This window comes from Lepus europaeus, chromosome 7 (assembly GCF_033115175.1).
Source record: "Lepus europaeus isolate LE1 chromosome 7, mLepTim1.pri, whole genome shotgun sequence".
Lineage (NCBI taxonomy): Eukaryota > Metazoa > Chordata > Mammalia > Lagomorpha > Leporidae > Lepus > Lepus europaeus.
This window is the reverse complement of record NC_084833.1, coordinates 110,185,399-110,191,398: the sequence shown is the minus strand read 5'-3', so window position 1 is coordinate 110,191,398 and position 6,000 is coordinate 110,185,399.

Genomic DNA, 6,000 nt, shown 5'->3' with positions numbered 1-6,000 from the left:
CTATTGTAGACACTAGGGAGGTGAGCCAGGGATGGGGATTGGATATCAGTTTCTCTCTCTTTTTCTCTGCCTTTCAAAAAATAATCATAATAAAAATGGAGCCAGCATTGTGGCACGCAGGTTAAGTGCTGCCTGTGATACTGCCATTACATATGGGCACCACTTGGAGTTTCAGCTGCTACACTTTTGATCCATCTCCCTGCTAGTGCACCTGGGAAAGCAGTGGAAGACAGCCCAAGTACTGGAGCCCTTGTTACCCACATGGAGACCTGGATGGAGTTCCTGGACCCTGGTTTGGCCCAGCCCAGCTCCAGCCCCAGCCATTGTGGCCATTTGGGGACTGAATCAGCAGATGGAAAATTCTCTCCCTCTCCCTCTCTCTCTCTCTCTCTTTCTCTCTGTTCTATAACTCTGCCTTTCAAATAAATTAAATAAATCTTTAAAAAAATAGAAAAGAAGGGTATGATGTTCAAAAGCCTAAAGTGACAGACGTAAGAATGAAAACCAGGGGCCAGGTATTCAACATAGCAAGCAGTGAAGACACTGGGACATAAACCAGATCAGAATGCCTTGTTCAAGTCCTGCTTCTGCTTCTGATTCCAGCTTCCTGCTTGTATAGAACCCTAGGAGACAGCAGATGATGGCTTAATGACTTGGGTCCTTGCCACTCCTGTGGGTTACCTCTATTGAGTTTTCAGCCCCTCATTTCTTCATGGCCCAGCCCTGGTTGTGGTGGGCATTTGGGGAGTCAACCAGCAGATGGAAGATATTCAAGATAGTCTCCCCACTTCTCTCTCTCTTTTTCTCTTTCACTCTCACTCTCTGCCTTTTTTGTTTGTTTGATTGACAGGCAGAGTTAGACAGTGAGAGAGAGAGAGAGGCAGAGAGAAAGGTCTTCCTTCTGTTGGTTCACCCCCAAAATGGCTGATCCGAAGCCAGGAGCCAGGTGCTTCCTCCTGCTCTCCCATGCGGGTGCAGGGCCCAAGCACTTGGGCCATCCTCCACTGCACTCCCGGGCCACAGCAGAGAGCTGGCCTGGAAGAGGGGCGACCGGGACAGAATCTGGCACCCCGACCTGGACTAGAACCCGGGGTGCCGGCACCGCAGGCAGAGGATTAGCCAAGTGAGCCATGGTGCCGGCACTCTGCCTTTCAAATAGAAAAAATAGTTTTACAAATTTTAAGGCAGCAATTAAGGGATGGGAAGCCAAGTTTCCTGATCCAAGGCCAGTGGAAGTATGTTTGACCAGAATATTCTAAGGAGTCCCTCAAGGGTCAGTTGTGTAATCATTTTCCCACCAGTCATCATTGCAGGTGGTTTATAGCAGGCCTGAATTCAGTAGAGAGCATAAGAGTGATGCTGGTCCAGGCACTACCCAGTTTCACTGAGATGTGACACCAGAGTCATTAGAAACCTACATTTCTGGCTGGTGCTGCAGCTCACCAGGCTAATCCTCTGCCTGCAGCGCCGGCACCTTGGGTTCTAGTCCCGGTTGGGGCGCCAGATTCTGTCCCAGTTGCCCCTCTTCCATTCCAGCTCTCTGCTGTGACCCGGGAAGGCAGTGGAGGATGGCCCAGGTCCTTGGGCCCTGCACCTGCATGGGAGACCAGGAGAAGCACCTGGCTCCTGGCTACGGATCAGCGCAGTGCGCTGGCCACAGCGGCCATTGGAGGGTGAACCAACAGCAAAAAGGAAGACCTTTCTCTCTGTCTCTCTCTCACTGTCCACTCTGCCTGTCAAAAAAAAAGAAAGAAAAGAAAAGAAACCTACATTTCTTCATTGACAAACTGGGACACCACAACTGGGTGGGAGCAGGGATACCTGTGTATCAGGCCTGACCTCATCTTCATGATGTGATCATGAGTGACTCATTCTTTCTGGACTTCAGTTTTCCCTTTTCATGAAACGGGAAGAGTGATTAAGAATGATTCTTCTCTATTCCCCATGGACAAATATTTCTTTCTTTTTTTTTTTTTTTTTGACAGGCAGAGTGGACAGAGAGAGAGAGAGACAGAGAGAAAGGTCTTCCTTTGCCGTTGGTTCACCCTCCAATGGCCGCCGCGGTAGCGCGCTGCGGCCGGCGCACCACGCTGTTCCGATGGCAGGAGCCAGGTGCTTCTCCTGGTCTCCCATGGGGTGCAGGACCCAAGCACTTGGGCCATCCTCCACTGCACTCCCTGGCCACAGCAGAGAGCTGGCCTGGAAGAGGGGCAACCGGGACAGGATCGGTGCCCCGACCGGGACTAGAACCCGGTGTGCCGGCGCCGCAAGGCGGAGGATTAGCCTAGTGAGCCGCGGCGCCGGCCGGACAAATATTTCTTGTCCATTCTCATTGCTTAAGAATTTTGTGACAATGTCTTTGCTCTCAAGGATCAGGAGGTTGTATAGTCAGCTAGATGGTGGCCCCTTTTCATGACCAAGCCTACTGTCATTTATTCCATCACACTGAACCTCTTCAGATTTTCTTCTCTCATTTTCTATATTCAGACTCCAAATTGTTTTTGTCATCAGCTAAGATGCTCTACCTGGGTACTTCAAAAAGCTCATGGAAAATGGAATATAAAGGAGAGTTTACTTTGGTGCAAGAAGTTTTGAAATCCATGGATTCAGGGACGGAGGCTTTGAAAAGCTCATGGACAATGCATGTTATAAAAAATGTATTTCAAAAACTTGTTGTATCTGGATATCTTTTATTTCTTTTGTCCACAAGCTTTTGAAATACTCTTGTACTTACTTTCTAAACCCAAAGTCTATCTATTTCACAACTGCTGAGAAAATACTCTTGGGTTGACATTGTTGTGCTGTGGGTTAAGCTTCTTCTTGGGATGCTGGCATCGCATGTTGGAGCACTAATTCGAGTCCTGGCTGCTCCACTTCTGACCCAGCTCCCTGCTAATGTGCCTGGGGAAGCAGCAGATGATGGCCCAACTATGCGGATACTTGAGCACCTGCTACCCATGAAGGAGACCCAGATGGAGTTTTGGGCTCCTGAATTCAGTCTGGCCCTGTGACTGTTGTGGGCATTTGCAGAGTAAACCAGTGGATGGATGGAAGACCTCTGTCAATGTTTCTCTCTCTCTCTCTCTCTCTCTCTCTCTGTGTATATATATATATATATATATATGTATTATATATAAAATATAGACATGTGTATATATTTATGTGTATATATATACATATATATATATATACACATACATGTATTCTTGTAAGAAAACAGAATCTAGGTGGTGGTTGGAATCTATGCAGTGAGGACTGTGCAATTCTAAAATTTCCCAGAAGAAACTTGAGAGTTCATCTGACCCAAGCATCTCATTTTGAAGTTGAGGGAGCCAATGATGTGAGAGCTAAAAGTCTTGCCCAAGGTCACTGTGAGAAGCCATGTGGAGAACCCATATCTCTTTACTTTCAGTTCTGTATTCCTTCCATTGGGTCATGTGTCTTGGGACCACTGTAACCACAAATAGAAGCTGAAGTTTAAGTAAGCAGACTGGACAAGATGTCAACCTTTGGTTTCTCCAGGGCCAGATTCCAACTCCATGTGGGTAACTCAGCCAGCTGAACTTTAGCGTCCATCATGGACGAAGAAAGAATCATGGTTGCTCTAGCCTTATCTTAGCCCCTTACTCTCCCTTAAGAACAAGCATAGAATCTGGATCTCCTTGAACTCCCACTTCTCCTTGTTTATTTTGGACTCAGTTGTATTTGTACTTTATCTTATAGCTCTTGTATTTCATCTTCAAGTTGACATCGCTCAGTTTATATTCAGTTTATCTATTACTGAGAGTTTACTGTGTGCTCATCATTGTATACTGGTTCAGAGATACAGAGAGAGGTGTCTCAATTCCGCATGTGCTGTGTAAGATACACTTACACTCGTGAAGGCTAGACAAAGTTTACCCAAAGGAGTCAAAGGAGACTGAGCAGAATGGGTGGTGGGCTCCCCTGTCCTGCTGCTCATCAGGGCAGAGACGTTGATATTATGTGTTGCTAACTTCTGTTTTCAGCAGAACAGAAGTAATAGGCAGGATTCTTCCCTCAGCCTCATGCCCACCCCCATTTCTTAGGCATTTCATGAGATCTCTACAAATTCTCTAAACAGAACTAGTTCTCCTGAAAAGGCAGTCATCAGACTCAGAGGTACCTGTAGATACAGAGCTGGGTGTGAAGATCCTGTTTCCCAATAATTTCCTCTGTTTGTATTTGAATTCATTTCCCCTTTGTTTTTTTTTTGAAAAACATTGATAGGTGGACCCCTTTATGTTTACCAGGAGTGCCCAAAGCACTGTTAACATTTTAAACAGCCAGATTTTACTTTATTTTCAAAATGCTTTTCCTGTTTCCTAACCTTAAAACTGTTTTCAATTTTCTACCCATTTCAAGATGTGGATTTTAGGTAACTGAGCTGATGATAGGACAGGGATATCATCAATTAAAAATTTCTTGTCTGTGTTTAATCAGTTGATTGTTCTGTACTCCGTAACCCTCTGACCCTAGATTATATTAAGTTCTCAGAGGAGCACCGAACAAATTTGTAAAGCACCTACTATGTGGCAGGCACAGTGCTAAGCATCATCGGAATAAAATCAGCATGGCATATCGTCATGCAGTGCACGTGCATACCACGCAGAGCCAAACAGGCTTATAAACTGGACACTCCAGAATGGAGGCAATAGTCCTATAGCATAGTAGTGAATATTTAAGACTTCAGAATGCAAAAAAAAAAAAAATGTAGTTAACTCCGTGAGATTTTGAAGGGCAGGTTGGTTGCAAACTATAGTTGGTTTCCACTGTGCTGATCTGGACTGGAGCAGGCAGTATAGCATTCATGAAAGGTGAAGCATCAGACCCCAGGAGTCAAACCAGGCTCTCTCTGACACAGTTCTCTGTGGTATTCATGTCATTTTGCTATTTGTAGCATGGAGAACTCCTTGAGAAGTGTCAAATATGCCAAATGTGAAACCTCCGAGGTAGCAGTCTCCACCTTTGAAATATTCTTCAGCTTCTCCCCAGAGTACTCCCTATTCATCCTACCCCGTTTTAATCTCAGCACCAGTTGTGATACTGCCTCTGCACCTTGAACCCAAAAAACGTGACTCAAGATAGGTTTCTATGTTCTTTTAATTTTATGAATTCTGCCTACTCAGCATTTTTAAAGCTCATCTATTTTACAAATGCTAAAGTGAATTTAAAAGCATCTGGCTGAAGCTCTATACTGTTATTCCTTACTAATGGGGGAACGAAGATGCACAGGGTGTGATTACACAAACGCACTCTTTGAATTTGAGGCAATTCATACATACTAGTTCATTTTCCCCCAACATGGCTGAGTTGAGAGACCTAGATTCTATTCTTGGTGCTCTAACAACCTTCCTAGGAAAATCACTTAGTCATTAACTGCCTCAGTTCCCAACTATGAAACAGTAATGATAGGAGAATATTTGCTTCTCCCTCTCCTTATCCTAAACCTTTAGAATCTAAAGAGCTAAAAGTTTTCTCAAAATCCAAAGACTGAACTTTGTGAAATGTGTGAAAGTGAAGAAGCATGTGTCTTGACTTTCCGAATATGAATGAAATAGTGAGAGGCAGTATTAGAAAAGAGTTTGGAACACCTGATATCCAGTTTGTAATCTGATTTCTCCTTGGTATTAGGTCATGGCCCTGTGTACCTCTCTAAGTTGGAAAATGCTTAGCGATCTGGAGATGGTAGGTACTATTAAAGGGTCTGGTCTCCTAAAAACCACAGATTTGCTCAGCCAGAATATCTCTAGGAAGCACAATGTCAATGAGACAGGACTTGAAATGAGAATGCTCTTGGCTTCCAAAGCTTTATCCTTCCCCCACCTCTTCCCTGTCCCCCACAACCTCCTGGCTGTGTGTAGAAGATTAAAAAAAATATACAAATGATTCCAGACCAGGTCCCTGACCTCCATCTTTGGTTGAATATCATCTCTGGGCTCTTGGCCTTGCAACCTCAATTTTCAGAAATCCCAGGGGCAG